Here is a 16,569-nt window from a genome sequence, read left to right on the forward strand (position 1 = left end):
AAAAAAAAAAAAAAAATGGTATCGGCCGCAGCTTCGAAATGCTTGAAACAGTCAATGACATCGCTTTTCCCACCAAAAACTGCACTGATATCGTTCACATTGCAGTTATCAACGCGAAAAAAATGAAATAAAAAGTTTACGTCTGTGAAATAAATCTTTGGCAGTCTTCCAAGTTCTCGACATCGTAAAAAAAATTACTTTTTCGATGAAAAAGTTTAGGGGTACGCATCCCTCAGCGTTCCCCCAGAAAAACAGCAATGGTGACTACAACAGAAACGTATATTGACGTGAACGAGCTGCCTGATGATGAATCTGTCGGTTTGAAACCGGTAACGGCGCAATTTATGTAAATAAATAGTTGACGGGTACAGTTTCATTTGCCGTTTTTAAAAAATTAAACACATTTTAACAGACATAAATTTATTTCAGACAGGTTACACAGTTTACCAGGATACAGTTTTACTTATTTCTGTAGAATTACATGGAACAATGAAGGTTTTATACCTAAAAATTAATCAAAACATTATGTAACAAAATGTGGAATAGATAACTCTTCCTAGAAAAGAAAATCATGTGTTTTAACACAAATATCTTAAAACATTTATAACCCTGCTTTTACTCATTCAAAACCACCTGCTGCGTCATGACACCTCGCACAGGTGTGTTCAGAATTGCCTAAACATGGTCCGCAAACATACTTGTCACACTTCATCCATAAATGCTTGCTTCTATTCTTGCCACTACCCTCCAATTAGACAAGTCTCCCGAATGTTGCAATGTTGTGATACTGTATTAGGAAGAGTATTTTGTATCCTTGTTGTCTTATATGCTGAAGCCAACTCTTCTGCCAATTTGCATATAAACTGACGTATATTTAATTTTTCTCTTGTTACTTCCTTATAGAGTACCCAAGCATTTGCAGCTGCTGAGTCCAAGGCATTGAAAAAAACGTTCATGGGCCATCAGCGGCACAGCTACAGCAGATTTTACTGATCGACGTATTTCCCTTCTAGATTTCTTCACTGTGCCTACAGTGCTTGTACTCTAACGTTACAAATTTTCTGCAAGGCATTTCGTTGTGAACAAATTATCGCAGGTTATGTTTCTTCCTGCAGATACAAAGGGGTGAATAAGACCCATTACAACATGCTCTGCAAGGGGAACCCTCGAGGGACGCTGCTCATCTATGCCTAGGTAAGTAAACCCATTCACCAGATACTTAGAATTCGTATAACTACAAGCCAAAACTTTATTCCAAATTTGTCAGGTTTATTGCTCATGTACTTAATGAAATAGCATCTAGCCTTGCACGGAAACAGTTGCTCACACACAGTGATATTTTCACCTGGAATATTACACAGCAAGGAATTAGCAATGAAAGGATTCCGTACAGGGGTAGCACGTGAAAAACGATCTGTCTTTAGTCTATGTTAGCGTGTGGTCTTTTCGCCAAATCTCATAAACCGCAAAATTTCGTTGAACTTATTTCTGCACATTGTGTTCCGAAAAAAATGCTGGTCCCCATATATTCGAACATAACAGCTTCAACGGAAAGTTTTTTGCTGCATATACGCCTCCTACATACATAAGTGATATTGCGGCTTCTATTGCATCGACGCTCTGTTTTCTGTACACTTCTTTATATTTTGAAGCATGCTGTCATCAATTAGCAATCTCCATGCACTAGAATATATACCTTCCCTGACAAACTTCTTCGCATAGCCTGTAGGTCCCGGTGCTACCTTCATGATGTTCCGCTTTGGACGTCTTCCAGGAACAGCTTTCTTAGGTGTAATAGTCCATGTCGTTCCGTCAATAGCCGTCTCACTACTCCCAACGGAAGGATTTCAGTCCATCTGAATTTTTCCTTTCACTCTGCCACGAACGCCTCTAGTGCTGTTAGCTAGAGGTTAGTTCACACTGTTGTTTGACGTATTTCAATATACATGATATAATAGAAAAATCAGTTACAACAAAACAGCGAATTTCAAATTATAATACAGCAAAATTGAAAAGTTTATAATGCTTGCTGAAAGATCAGTTGCAATAGAATATAAAATAGTAATACAATAGCTATACAAACGTACCTGCTATAGGTAAAGCAACATCGGTTTGCAACTTCTCGGCTTGTTCTTGTCCAGTAGTCGCAACATCGCTGTCCTAAGAGTCTCTGATTTCATTGATGAGAGGGATATATTCCTCATCATCAATAGTGTTTGCAGTGTCATCTTCTCGTAATTCATCAGCTTCACAAACATCACGATGATCTTCTCCTTCGGCTTCGCTAACTGACATTGACACCAAATATTTTAAAATTTCTTCATCAGATAAACCGCGCCTTTGAACCACAATAACGAAACAACTAAAATACTGATACTGCGCCAGTTGAACAACAAAGTTTCGTTGCTCATCGACAATGGGTCTGCAGAAGACAATAATCAAATTATGGTGGTAAACAACAATAGCTTTGGACATGTCCGAGAGCTATTGTTCACGTTTCGGTACCCGATAACATGACGGATTTCGGTCCTTGCAGTAGGAGTTGTTTGGGACATTTTTCAGAATGGTCCTACTGGGTAAATTCTTTGCAGAAGTCTACCTAATAAATATTTATGAAAAGTCTTAGAAAATGTGAGCAGTTCTTGAATTCATTTAGGAGAAATATGTCTACAGAAGTAGAATACCCGTCAAAATGACGGGTGCGGTCCTTCTAGTGTTAAAAAGTTACTGTTTGCTGTCATCTTCTCTGTAAAAATCAACATGTATTTTGTACACAGCCACGGTCTCAAAATGTCAAGTTTTCGACAAAATAGCATCTATTCAGTTTTCCTTCCACAGTTAGAGCATCACGAATTATATACCGTAATGTGTGTGGCTTCTAATCAGTCGGACATACAATGAAACCATTCAATATACTGTACAAGATAGGGGCAAACGGAGAAGCGACGGTGCACTGGAAGAAGATGACGAAGGGAAAAAGGGTCGGTAACCGAGGCAAACGAGTTCTTGGGTCCCCTGTAATGTAGTGAAACGTCGAAAAATCAAAACACGTACGATTTTAACAAGGACAACAATCAGCCCCTGCATCAAACATTAGCAGCTCCTATCAATTCGTACTTCGGGTCCTTGTATTTATTCACCATCGTAAGCACTGATATCGTCCTAAAGTAAAGGAACTGCACTCGAAATATTGACTAATTCTGTGACACGTATGGTATTGTTGTCTGATTCTAATTATATACAGGCGCTTATGGTACATACGTAACCCTTCTTCCAAACGTTATGATTTACTATCGTAATTCATTAAAATCACAATAGCCATTAACGTTTTACTGCCATGATTAAAAATATTGTTCAAAAGTACTGCAAATTCCACATCACTTAGGTACATTGACTCGTTTAAACTACGATTTTAAGAGACGTACTATTTACAGGCAAACAATGTTTTATTTCTTATGTTTAAAATTAGAACAGTATTATGATACGGTCACAGCTTACCTAATGGAAAATGAACTGCTCTTCTTCGACGAAAGGATCGACACCAGAGGCAGAGGTAATACCGGATGAAGTACATTCAGTTGTTCTATATGCCATTGACTAGTAGAAGGGATCGATTGGTACGACATGTTCTGAGGCATCAAGGGATCACCAATTTAGTATTGGAGGGCAGCGTGGAGGGTAAAAATCGTAGAGGAAGACCAAGAGATGAATACACCAAGCAGATTCAGAAGGATGTAGGTTGCAGTAGGTACTGGGGGATGAAGAAGCTTGCACAGGATAGAGTAGCATGGAGAGCTGCATCAAACCAGTCTCAGGACTGAATACCACAACAACAACAACAACAGGTCTTATCTGCTTCGGCAGTTCTATTAACAGTTCGTAATTGTGACAACATTGTTTCTACCTTCTCATTCCCGCCCGACTCGACAACAGCGAATTCATCATTTCAGACTTCATCCTATTTCTAGCTTTAGTTTTAATGACATTCATCTCGCTAAAAAAAACCTCTCCACTTCTGCATTCGACTACGGTAACACTAGTCGTGACAATACAAACGTTGCCGATTCGTGAAGTGGGCTGCTGTCACTTGCATCATCATATTTAACCAGTTCAAGCCAGAAATTAACAGTATCTGTGGTTTTGGAACATTTGGCAAATTAATTTTGCCACTGAAAATTTAATTTTTGTTACTGTAACAGGATCTGGAATAGGAATCAACGTCTCTTTTAACAACCCGAAGAGCATTGGACACTGAACGAAATGAAATTTTCCTGAAAATTTCAATGTTGTCTGGAAGTCTTTGCAGCAACTGAATTATTAACTGGCAGACAAACTGGATGCATCTTTGACTTAGGTCGTGTTCTTGTTCCAGGCATAACTGAGACTCTCAATTCATCAATCTGTTTTTCGCATTCATATCTTAGATATGGTTTGGAGTCTAAGGGGTTCTCAAAGTCTAAATTTAATTTGCTTTGCACAGGATATGTGAGGACAACAACTTTTTTCATTAATCACTCTATTAACACAACGAGGTCATTTAACAGTTTGCATGGATCCCATGCAGTGGGTTCAAAATGTTTATTGACCATCTGCAAATGTGAAAGAATCGGCTTTAAAAATATTAAATATGCCACATTGCATTCATCAGAAAACATTACATAAACTATTTCTGCTGTGTAACACTTGTCTCTGATTCGAGTTATTTCAAAGTGTGTCCTAAGCTCTAACCACTGGTCTGCAATTCTTGTCACGCTTTTATCTGTTGAATCATCAATTAAGATGTTATACATGCTGTCACCGATATCCTGCCGCAAGTTTTCCACCAAACAGGGCCCTAGTACATGTTTTATAACTTAGCCGACACCGGCACCCAGCAGAAACCGCCGAGTAACATCACCGCACAACGTCACAGCTATCCACCTGCTTGATACCCATTACTAACAAATACTGTCCTTGCACCCAGCCAGAAAACCGCTACTGCTCTTACAACCTGACCCACCTATCGCAAAGGTTTTTTTTGCCCCTCAAACCGCTACCCCTTCGTTCAACTTTCGACCCAATCTATCTCCAGATGGGAACGTATTAATGGCTAACCTTAAGCAGACGCACGCAAACATCGCAGTACTCACATCCTGTGAGACCTTACATTAGTGCAAACTAATCAAATGGCAGTAGACCTTTTGTATTGGCCGTCATGCCGGTGTGGGTGCGAAGGGGCTTCACCTTTTTTACTTTGTTATGTGTTTGAAGTTTTCTACCGACATGACTGTCTGTGCATTTGGCCTTGCACAAATCACAAATGATTATACATGATTCACAATGGCTGGAATTAAATAATGCAAGGGAAACTTCAGCTTGATTCACTTTAAAGATTCTTTCACGGTCTTCAAAGGCATTTTTATTTTATGTCAGCATAACGCGCCAACACAAAACAATGACAAAATTTACAACATGCTATTGTGTCACCACCTTTAACTGTTTCTAGAAACTCTGCAAATTTACTATCACGCAGTCATTCTGCGCCAAATTTTTTGTATGTTGTGCCCTTTTTTTACCTATGTTTACCACTAAAACAACATTCATTGACATAAAATAACATCACTTTAACACCGGCAGTACGGGTATCACTCGCACAATGTACCCTGGGCCCTGGCAGTCGGCGACAAAGGTAAACAAATGGCTCTGAGCACTATGGGACTTAACATCTTAGGTCATCAGTCCCCCAGAACTTAGAACTACTTAAACCGAACTAACCTAAGGACATCACACACATCCATGCCCGAGGCAGGATTCGAACCTGCGACCGTAGCAGTCCCGCGGTTCCGGACTGCAGCGCCTAGAACCGCACGGCCACCGCGGCCGGCAAAGGTAAACAAACGAGGATTTACCCGCAGGACACCCATGTTCTCTGCTTCTGCGAAAGATGGACTGACTTAATGGTCATAAAAAAAAAGGCTTGTGTCGAGGGCCTCCCGTCGGGTAGACCGTTCGCCTGGTGCAGGTCTTTCGAACTGACGACACTTCGGCGACCTGCGCGTCGAGCTTAATGGTCATATGGGGCGCTGATCCCATTTGGTGTTATGATAGTTGTATTGAAACACCGCAACACATCAAGATTAGTCTCTGCACACATTTCAAAACAAGAATTGGAAACACAGGGCCGGCCGCGGTGGTCTAGCGGTTCTGGCGCTGCAGTCCGGAACCGCGGGACTGCTACGGTCGCAGGTTCGAATCCTGCCTCGGGCATGGGTGTGTGTGATGTCCTTAGGTTAGTTAGGTCTAAGGAGTTCTAAGTTCTAGGGGACTTATGACCTAAGATGTTGGGTCCCATAGTGCTCAGAGCCATTTTTTGAAACACAGGGCAACGCACAACACAAAGCAAAGTGCAGCACACAAAGGATTCGGTATCTTATCGCAACCATAGACCAACCCCCCCCCCCCCCCACCCTTCTCCACCTAAATTGATACGCTAAAATGTCTGCATAATATGTACTACGCATGCAGATGGACCGAGCGAGGTGGCGCAATGGTTAGGACACTCCTAAGACGGTTCAAACCCGCATCTGGCCGTCCAGATTTTGGTTTTGCGTGATTTCCCTAAATCGCTTCAGGCAAATGCCTGGATTGTTTTTCTGGTAGGGCACAGTCGACTTCCTTCCCCAATCCGATGGGGCCGATGACGTCACTGTTTGGTTCGTTCCCCAAAATCAACCAACCAATGGCGGATGCAATTTATTAATACTACAGTGCATAACAGAACGGGCGTACAACAATATGGGCAGGTGATACAAATTTAAGAGAAAGTAAACGTTACAAAATTAAATAATAAATAATAATAATAATATACTGCTGTATGTCACATGCACCAAGTGTTTTTAAAAATAATTTTACTGTAAAATTACCGAAATATTTTTAAAATCCACCATTATGCACACGAACCACTAGATGCAAGATTTGTGCGCCAGACAGGTACTCAAAACCACCAGATTTAGTGAAAACCACTAACTTGGCAGCACGTTAGCACCTGAGATCGTAAACACTGTGTTGGCCAAGACTATTATACGCAAAGATGTCATACTCCATCCTCATTCTACACATTAAGTAATAACTACGTTAAAATAACTGTAATAGAGCACTTGTTACGAGACAGTACGAAAATGTATTAATTATGACAGCTTAGAACAGGGGTGTCCAACTTTTTATCTTACCCGGGCCACATTCGAGAAGAGGATTGTTTTTGGGCCGCCAACAATAGCCGACGAGCGCAAAAAAGGAAAAGAAAAAAAAAGAAACGGGGATGACTAATGAGAGAATAAAATAACATAGTGTGGCGGGTGTTTCAAACTGAAAATGTTCAGTTTTTCATAACTTTATATACACGGAATCTTGGATTTTTTACACCGGTCTTGTGATTGATGCCCACTTCTTGGACCTCATTGATATTTGCTTTGTTCTCTGGATCAGAGCAATAGTAAAATTAGAAATGCAGCCTGAAGAGCAGCAATGCTAACACCAATTGGCCCACACAACAAAACAGAAGGACATAACTTATGATTCAGATACAACGTTACGTCCCTGATCTACTACTGAGTGACTTAATACTATCCCTGAATAGTATACACTCTTCCATCCATCGCGTACTGGCTATGTATCAAATAAGGTAGGAGTATCGTAAAACGTGTCTGCTGTGTCGTAAATTAACAAACAACTCAGTGAATGAAGACCAAAAAATGTCGACTGGGGCAAGGATTCGTGTTTTCGAATTTTTGTACACTGGTGGTAGGGGGAGTGTATGAATAACATACTAAATTACAAAATTAAACTGCATTAAATTTCTTACAAAAAAGTTCTATTATTTTTTTCTCTAGACTTATAGTTTTCGAGCTGTAGAGGATGGGAAAATAAAAAATTATTAACAATTGTGTTTTAATAGTATAAAATTGCTGTTTATTGTTAAAATCGTGTTCTGGGGATGTAACAGGGGGAAAGGTGGAGGTGGAAGTTTGAAGTGTGAGCCAAGGTAGGTCTCCGGATTGTGGTCACGCACTTACCTCCTTACCAGGTCTGCAAAATGAAGAGCGAGTTGGCTGTTCCCTACTGTCTCTACTCCACTACCTCACAAAAACAACTACATAGTGTTTCACAAAATTGTGTCGACCCTTCCGCAGCTCGTCTTACAAATGATTAAGTGCCCGGCCGACGGTTCATCGAGCCACTTTCACGCCATTTCTCCACCGTTCCACTCACGAACAGCGCGACGGAAAAATGAACACTTAAATCTTTCCTTGGGGACTGATTTTTCTTACTTTATTACAATGATCATTTCTGAGTATGTCTCACTGGATGTCAATGAAAGACTTTCACATTCCGAGTAGTACGCTGGAGGCTGAACTTTCATTAATGGATCTCGCCGCAACGAAAACCGACTTTGTTTTAATGACTTCCGCCCCATCTTGCGTATCATATCCGTGACACTCTCTTCCTTATTTCACGATAATACAAAAGCAGTCGCTCTTCTCTGAACTTCTTCGATGTCCTCCGTCAATCCTTTATGGTAAGGACCCCATACTGCACAACAGTACCCTAGCACAGGATGGACAAGCATAGTGTAAGCAGTCTCTTTAGCAGACCTGTTGCTCTTCCAAGTGACCTGCCAAAAAATCACCAGTTTTTGGTTTACTCCCCCCACAACATTATCTACGTGTTTAAGTTGCTCGTAATTGCAATTTATTCCTAGGTGTTTAGTTGAACTGACAGCCTTTAGATTTGTGTGATTTATCATGTAACCAAAATTTAACGGACTCCTTTTAGCACTCACCTGGCTGACCTCACTTTTCAATATCAAACGTCAATTTCCGCTTTTGGCACCTTACATATCTCTGACCTAAATCACTCTGTAATTGGTTTTGATCTTCTGATGACTTAACTAGGTGGTAACGACGGCATCATCTGCAAACGACGTAAGATGGCTGCTTAGATTGTGTGGTAAATCATGTATATGGACTAGAAACAGCAGAGGGTCCATAACATTTCCTTATATTACTTCTCTTTTACTCAATGACTGTCCGTCAATTAATATGAGCTGTAACCTTTCTCACAGGAAATCACGAATCCAGTCACTCACGTGAGGCGATACTCCATAGGCACGTAATGTGATTAGAAGCCATTTGTGAGGAGCGACATCAAAAACATTTTGGAAATCCAGATATATGGAATCAATTTGAGATCTTCTGTCGATAGTATTCATTACTTCGGGAGAACAAAGAGCTGTATGTGTTTCACAAGAACTATATTTTCTGAATTCATGCTGACTGTGTGTCAATAGCTCGTTTTCCTCGAGGTAATTCTTAATGTTCCAACACAGTATATGATCCAAAATCCTACTGCAAATCGAAGTCAGTGACGAGTGTTTGTGTTTCATAGAATTACTCCTACCTCCTTTTCAGATAATAAACAGACGCAGCTGTGACAAGCCGACGTAGAGCTGCGTAGTCCATAAGTGCACACACGTGAATTGTAAGCACTTAAACCACAACAAAAAAATTTAGATATCAGTAACTTTTTAATAACTTGCAGTTCATACCGATAGTTGAACTGTCGCACATGTTTAACTGTTACACACAAGCGACTAGCAGAGGAAATAAAATCAAGGCGGTGTATAATGTTACATTACAGGGTTCAGTTAGCTGGGACTTTGACTTGTTCATTTTAAATATTTTACAATAATTCCTGTAGCATAGTTCTTATGATAATTTTTTAAATATTATACATTTTGTTATCAATGAAACAGTTCCTTCTTTTATTCCCTTTGTTCATCACAAAAGTGTGTTCTTTTATTCCCTCTATTCGTCACAAAAATGTGAAGTGTCTACTGGATGAGGGAAACAAATATTTTCCCTACGCCAGGCTCACCTGATAGCAGAAAAATTAATGCATTCAGGCACATCACAATAATTACTAATGTTTCATTTCGATAGAACTGAAATGGAGTACGAAATGGTCATGGTCGTTGCTCTGCAAGTTGTGCTGAGTGCTAGGCATATTTAATCAAATTCGTAAAAAGTGGTAACGCAACTGACAGTGCAGAAATGACTGTAGTTTTACAATACTGTTCCGCTGATAGATCTGAAATAACGAGGAGTTTTCGGAAATTATACTGTCCGACAATTTTCTAAAAAATGCTTTACACCGTCGAAATTTTTTGTTTTTTCATCGAGAGGCTAAATCACTCTATTAGCTCCATGTGGAATTCGAACTGTATTTCGTTGTCCTCTTAAAGACAAAGGTGTCGTTATGGCCAGCCAAGAGTCCAACGAAAACAGTGAATTATTTTCTGCAAATGTTTCTGATGTAACATTGAAAATTATTCTCTCACATTTTTCCATTTTTTGCTTCGCCGATTACAAGACTTTTGCAAGTAAACAGTCCTTTTTCTTAATTTTTGGCCCTAATTTGCTTTGATACTCCTAAAGCCAGAGATAAAGCTGTGGAAACAATAACCCACTGATACTTGTCACTGGCATTGTTGTATACGAATGTGTCGTAGTATTCATCGACTGCACAAGCGACTCTATTTTTCGTTCTAAATAATAAAGTGCGGTTTGCACGAAATCTAAGTGATTGGATTTATATACGGCTTTTAGGGGATAACAAGGAGCTTCATCTTCAGTCAGTTACGAATTTCTCTGAAGCATTACCTATTAATAAAATATCCTAAGCACGCTTACTTGCAATAAACGTCGTAATTTTGCGACTGCCTTTCGCCTATAATCTCCTGAATCTGTTTAACCAGGTTGAAGAAGCATAGGAATCAGTAATGTTCATCTCACTTACAATTGAGAGTGCCCAGTCTTCTAGATAACCCTCGGTAACGGTGCAATGACTCTCACGAGCAGTTCTAAATCTTCTAAATAGTTTTCCATTCACATTTTTGCGAATTTCATTTGGACGCATATTTCGTACTTCGTGTAAATCTCTCTGCCATTTTTACAGTTCACGTTCGGATTTTAAGAAACGAAAGCGGCTTTGCACACTGCTTAAATGCTTTCTCCCGCCTTCGTTGAACCAAAGAAGTTACAGTTTCTTGTTTCTCACTGAACGCTGTTACTGTGCGTATTTTCTTTGGGCTCGGAAGGTACCCCGATTTTATTCTGGGCGTTAATTAGCACAACAATTATCGTTCGAACCTCAATCCAGGAAACTGTCCAAGTTATTTCCTGTTTCTTCCGATGTTTCCACAATTGTTAATGAAATGTCGATAACAATGGAAAGAATACTCACTGATAATACGGGGGCTGTCCAGAAAGTAAGTTACGATCGGTCGCGAAATGGAAACCACTGGGAAAATCCGGCAAAGCTTCGCACAAATGTGTTGGTCAGTGTCTCTAGTATGCCCGTCAATCCTTTCGCTACGCTCTTTTCAGTTTTGAGTGAACAGTGAGCACGTAAAGATGCGTAGGGAATAGCGTCTCCCGCCAAGCATGAGGGCCCGGTTAGCGATTTCGCCTGTGTCATGCAGCCCACATAACACAACTGTCGAGCAGTTCCTTCTTCAAGCCAATTCTCGGTCGCACCCTGCAGGGGCAATGAAGATGCTCCTGCAGTGTTTCCGATGAGAAGTGCCTGATCACCCACAATACAGTCCGTAATTGGCTCCCCCTGAGTCTCATTTCTGCTCACAAAAACCGATGGCCATGAAGACAAAATTTTTCGACAGACAACGAGCTGCAGACCTGGCCGGAAACACAGGCGGCTGCTTTCTATGACGAGGATATTGGAAAGTTGATACAACACTACGACAAAACTCGAAGTTGGAGGGGCGACTATGTAGAGAATTAGGTGGAAGGTGTACCTAACTGTTGCAAATAAAATGTTTCTGGTTTTCACTGTGGTTTCCGTTTCGCGACCGATCGTAACTTACTTTCTGGACAGCCCTCATAAATGTCACATATACATAGGTCTTCAGGATAAGGAGACGATTAAGACATACATAAGTTTTCAGAAGAAGTAGGTAATTTCTATTCCATACCGGTACCTTCTATATATTGCATGTTTTCAAGGTTAAAAACATTAATTGGATTCCACATTACTGTGAAACTCTGAAAACTTCTCAAAGTCAGAAGCTATTAGCAGGCATATTCTAAGAAATGTATACGTCACCAGTTGCTGGCGAGCTACGAATCTGGTAAATTTCAACATTTTTCTGAAAATTTCTAGTGTTTCTAAGCAGCTAAAATTTTGACGTTGTGTTTCTTTTGGTGTATTCTTCCCGTGTAAAAAAATCATACAGCAGGTTTCTACATGCCAGAGTGGACAGTTCCTTTGTAAGTTAGCCACCTTGGTAGTTGTTCTTGATTCAGTTTTTGGAATATTTATTTCTCCTCCTTAGGCGAAGGAATTTTGGAAAACCGTGTTTAGTAACTTTGCTTTAGTGACACTGTCATCAGTAACATTACCATTGCTATTGTGCAGTGAAGGTGTTGACTGTGTAGCGCCACTGGTTTTCTTTTTTCTCTTTGGATTTTTTGCCAGATATTGAGACACAGTCTCGTTGTGGAAATTTAGTAATCTTCTCGCATTAAAGTCTGCACTAAAACTTGGCCTACCTAGGAGAGTTTGCGTTCTTTTACCTTTGGTATGCGTTTTTCGTTGCTTCTTCTACAGTGTTCTGACCTGTCTTGTGTACAATCGGGGGTTAGACCCGTCTCTTATTAATTTATTTGGTACAAATCTCTCCACTGCTGTCCGCAGCATTTCTTTTAAATTTAAACCACATCTGGTCTACGCTGAAATAGTTAGTTGGGAAGGAATGGAGGCTGTCTCTTAGGAATCGAATTTTATAGGGGTTTTTTAAATAATATATTTTGGGTTTATTTTTGGTGGGTTTGGCTGTTGCGGTATTCAGTCTCTCTACAAAGACCTTGTGGTCACCAATCCCTGTGTCCGTCATAATGCACCTTATTTGCTCGGGATCATTTGTTTCGAAGAGGTCGAGTGTGTATTCGCAAACATTTACAATTCGAATGGGCTTCTGAACTAGCTGTTCGAAACAGTTTTTAGGGCGAGCATTGCATAGGGGCTTAATTAAATAAAAGATTGAAAATATTTTTAGATTTTTAGTAGCTGTTATGTCCGATTACGCTGTGTCTCGTAATCGGTTGGCCCTGACTATTATTATTACGCAATCTGACTGCTTAGAACAACAACAAAGAATGAAATGAAAATTTTCGTTAACACAATTAATTAATTAAGTCCCCAGCAACTATAAAACCTACGAAACCAATAAGCACAAGAGTAACTGTTCTGTGTGTGGGAGTGTGACTCAACGTACACATCTGGCACGGTTCTTCTTCAACAAGACAAGAAATTTTAAATACCATTTATACTGAAGTAACTAAAGGAAATAAAAATACCATAATTACTCAAAAAAACCAGAATTACACTCTAATACAAGAACACAAGCCAGATGCTTTGTTGACTGAACCTGTAATGACGCATTATTTAAAACATGGAAATAATGAAAAAACACGCAATATTTTACCTTCATATATATTGACGAAAAGCACTCTGATCGTTACAGTATTTCCATTCGAACCATCTGCTGTCTATCCCATCAAACAACTGCATAAAACATGGAACAAGCACTCCTTACTACAACATCTCGACAAGCCCACTAGCACATCTCGACAAGCACTGTCTTCTACGAGCTCTGCCCACGCACTGACTACTACGAGCTCTCAACAAGCACTGTGGAGGCGGCTTAATAATACTCTTTGGCGCAATCTCTGGCGCAGTGGCTCAGTGTAGCCACCTTTCATATGCCCCTCCTCCACAGGCCAGAATTTGATGGTATTTTTGCCAGCATTGGTGGTGAAAATACCACCAAATTCGTCCACAAAAATACAAACAAAACAAAAGATAATATTAATACCTAAATATCACATAATTAGTTAAAATTTTGGCTTTGCACTGACCTTTCACTAACCTAATATATGAAATACAGTAGGCAATACAAATTCCTTTCATACATGTGGCTTTACATAATAGTTTGCACAATACACAAAAAATCAGTTTATACAAATGTTCACATAAAATGCTTTCAGTGATTAGTTTATACAAAAAAAAAACATCAACAGGTGACATCTTTTCAGTAGAAGCAGTCCATCAGTGGCACCCAGTAAAGTTTAGCAGGTACGCCCAGCAACAAGTCACATTAGTTCAGCAGAAGCAATCCATCAGAGGCACCCAGCAATGTTGAGAGCAGGTGCAGACACCAACAAGTGACATCATTTCAGTAGAAGCAGTCCATCAGTTGCACCCAGCAATGTTGAGCAGGTGCAGACACCGACAAGTGACATCATTTCAGTAGAAGCAGTTCCATCTGTGGCACCCAGTAAAGTTGAGCAGGTGCACACAGCAACAAGTCACATTAGTTCAGTAGAAGCAATCCATCAGTGGCACCCAGCAATGTTGAGTAGGTGCAGACAGCAAGAAGTGACTTCATTTCCATACAAGTAGTCCATCAGTTGCACCCAGCAATGTTGACCAGGTGCAGACACCAACAAGTGACATCATTTCAGCAGAAACAGTCCATCAGTTGCACCTAGCAATGTTGAGTAGGTGCAGACAGCAACAAGTGACTTCATTTCGGTAGAAACAGTTCATCAGTGGCACCTAGCAATGTTCAAGAGGTACACACAGCAACAAGTCACATTAGCTCTGTAGAAACAGTTCATCAGTGGCACCCAGCAATGTTGAGTAGGTGCAGACAGCAAGAAGTGACTTCATTTCCATACAAGTAGTCCATCAGTTGCACCCAGCAATGTTGACCAGGTGCAGACACCAACAAGTGACATCATTTCAGCAGAAACAGTCCATCAGTTGCACCTAGCAATGTTGAGTAGGTGCAGACAGCAACAAGTGACTTCATTTCGGTAGAAACAGTTCATCAGTGGCACCTAGCAATGTTCAAGAGGTACACACAGCAACAAGTCACATTAGTTCTGTAGAAACAGTTCATCAGTGGCACCCAGCAATGTTGAGTAGGTGCAGACAGCAAGAAGTGACTTCATTTCCATACAAGTGGTCCATCAGTTGCACCCAGCAATGTTGACCAGATGCAGACACCAACAAGTGACATCATTTCAGCAGAAACAGTCCATCAGTTGCACCTAGCAATGTTGAGTAGGTGCAGACAGCAACAAGTGACTTCATTTCGGTAGAAACAGTTCATCAGTGGCACCTAGCAATGTTCAAGAGGTACACACAGCAACAAGTCACATTAGTTCTGTAGAAACAGTTCATCAGTGGCACCCAGCAATGTTGAGTAGGTGCAGACAGCAAGAAGTGACTTCATTTCCATACAAGTGGTCCATCAGTTGCACCTAGCAATGATGAGCAGGTACAGAGAGCAGTCCATAATATTCACTATCACTGATCACACAGTTCAAGCATGAACAATGGTTTGAATACACATACTAATCACACTGTTCGTCAGCAGAAATTAAACATGTCCTAGTGGCACCAATCATGTAGAGAAAGTACAAGTAACAGTCCATAATATTCACTATCACTGATCACACAGTTCATCAGCAGAAATTAATCATCCTAAGTGTCACACATTACGTTGAAAAAGTGCAGGTAACAGTTCATAATATTTACCATCACTAATCAGACAGTTCAGGCACGAACAATAGTTTGAATGCACATACAAATGCTTTTACAATGCTCTTACACTAAACATACAAATTCTAATAAACACACAAATGATATCAGATAATTGTCATATTAACTATTACAAATACACAAATATCAGTAAACCTATAATATTTATGAGTGTCAGTGCAAGCCACTACAAACAAATAAAATAATATTCAGGAGATAGGTGGGTAGGATTAGGAAAGGAAAACACACAAAACACACTCACTCATCTTTCATCCACATTAAGTACTACTGTGTAATTGAATAGTGTTAACTGTGTAAATGTAATTCTGTCAAAATCTGATGTTCATCATGTGTATCAAGTAGTAGTGGCAGCAATGTATAACAGTCAATAATAGTTAAGTCAACGTCATAGTCATCATGTCAAGACCAATGTTTGCCAAGCCAGATCAAATGTACTGTTGTTGAACAACTGTCAGTGAGCCAAGATATGCAAATACTTCCTCTCTTCAAAAAAAAGTATATACTGCTTCGTGATTTAACAAAGTGTGTATAGACTATCTTCCTTCTACTTTAGTGTTTTAGTCTGCTTCATCCTCCTTGTTCCATAAGACCAACAAAAAAAATTGCTCCTCACTTACTTTACCTCTTATACACCAAAACTACAATAATCATCAGCATCACATAATCTCAATAATACCTCAATAATACCTCTTCAATACGTCGATACATATAAACCTTATTGCCAATATATGCTCCTCACTTACTTTACCTCTTATCCACCAAAACTCCAATAATCATCAACTTCACATAATCTCAATAATACCTCAATAATACCTCTTCAGTGCGTCGATACATATAAACCTTATTACCAATATCATTTCACTTCCATAACAACTCTCTCCTCTA

This window comes from Schistocerca piceifrons, chromosome 4 (genome assembly GCF_021461385.2).
Source record: "Schistocerca piceifrons isolate TAMUIC-IGC-003096 chromosome 4, iqSchPice1.1, whole genome shotgun sequence".
In the NCBI taxonomy this organism is placed as follows: Eukaryota; Metazoa; Arthropoda; class Insecta; order Orthoptera; family Acrididae; genus Schistocerca; species Schistocerca piceifrons.